This window comes from Vicia villosa, linkage group LG3 (genome assembly GCF_029867415.1).
Source record: "Vicia villosa cultivar HV-30 ecotype Madison, WI linkage group LG3, Vvil1.0, whole genome shotgun sequence".
Lineage (NCBI taxonomy): Eukaryota > Viridiplantae > Streptophyta > Magnoliopsida > Fabales > Fabaceae > Vicia > Vicia villosa.
The window spans coordinates 218,136,407-218,138,012 of record NC_081182.1 but is presented as its reverse complement, the minus strand read 5'-3'; the positions used below and the strand labels follow the sequence as shown (position 1 = coordinate 218,138,012).

Here is a 1,606-nt window from a genome sequence, read left to right as displayed (position 1 = left end):
AATAAAATATAAAATAATCCAAGGACCCAAAATTAAAAAAAAATATAGTTTCCAGGAAAATATCCATCAAATCAACTATTGTTGAATCTAGAAAACAAGATCCGCACAAGAAGCCTCACAAAAATATACCACCACCAAAACCATGGACTACAAATCCTTTAGAACAAATTTAAAAAAATTTACAAAAAGTGATCCACACATTCATTATTAATTTACTTTTGATTTATTAAACTTAAAATGATGGATTTTATATATTTCAATATTATATATGCTTTAATTTTAAAAAAGGAGTTGTGATAAAGTATATGATTTACTAAATAAAATATTAATATTTATTACAGTAGTAAAAACTTTTGTGCCTATATAATAGAGAAGACCTTAGCCTTGTTACAAAAAAAAAATATATAATATAAGGCGAAATCCAGCAAAATGAGTTCTTAAAGTTATCAATCTTCATTTCTTTTGAGTGTTTTATGCATTACTTTGATTTTGATTTCAGGTAAGGGGAGAAGTCAGTTCTATCCTTTTTATGTTTTGTTTTTTTACTTAATAATTTACTAGTTTATATTGAAATTTATTTATTTTAGTTATCACAGTCCTTATTTTTCATAGAGATTAAAAACTTTTATATGTTAAATCAGCATGCTTCAATAATAGTGTATGAAGTAACAATAATAATAGATTAAATTTTTAAAAACAGATGATGAGGTGAACTTATGTGCATATATTTTTTCATTTATGTTTGTTTCAGGAATTGCTACTAGTTTGGATACTCCCGCACAACTAGATTGTCCTTACGGAAGAAACGGACCACCAGATGCTTGCTGCATAGATGTTTGTAATTCAAATTGCGGTACAGAATGTCTTAGAAAGGGATTTCAGAAAGGTGGACAATGTTGGTTTCCACATGGACAAGATAATTGTTGTTGTTTTATTTAGTGAATTATGATGTATCATCACCATTGATAAAAATAAAAATTGAAAAGGAATTTTACCTTATCTTTAAAATTCATAATGTGTAAGAACATTTTGTGATGTTTGAGAAGCTCGTTATTATCATTGAATTCACTTAATAAACATTTCTTGCTAATGTTTTATGTAACAAAGTTTTATAATGTTAATTCAATGATCTAAATTTTAAAATTATATTAAATCCACTCTTAAAAAATTTAATGCTTTTCTACATAAAATATATCATATTTATGTTAGTCCTTTAAAAAGACTTCTGTTAGTCTAATTGGAATTTTCTGTTAAATTTTGTAAAGAAACGTTAACAAATGCATACATGGCTATCTAGTCGAATGTATTAATATGACATGGATTTTTTATTATTTGAAATTTATTATTATAATTGGTTATTGTTGAAACACATTTCTTCAAAATGGAAGTAACCCTAATTTGGTTCAAAGTTGAGACATGTTATCTGAAGAGCAAAGAGAGTACGATCTCCGCCGCCACCAACAACATCACTTCCAATTTCAACAACCTCCTCACCATTCCATTATTGTAAATGTTTTAGGGTGGGTACATATAAATATAAAACGTGTTTTTGAATCAGGATTCAACACTTTCTATTCACCTCTTCAAAACCTTATTTTTTTACTCA

The 1,606-nt window shown here is 26.6% G+C and overlaps 1 long non-coding RNA gene across 1 annotated transcript; it reads left to right on the top strand.

Moving 5' to 3' along the window:
• The first annotated feature begins 423 nt into the window (after positions 1–423).
• LOC131657422 (uncharacterized) lies at positions 424–999 on the top strand. The gene is made up of 2 exons (XR_009300651.1): positions 424–499; positions 752–999. It is a non-coding gene; the product is annotated as an uncharacterized LOC131657422 (long non-coding RNA).
• The last annotated feature ends 607 nt before the right edge of the window (positions 1,000–1,606 follow it).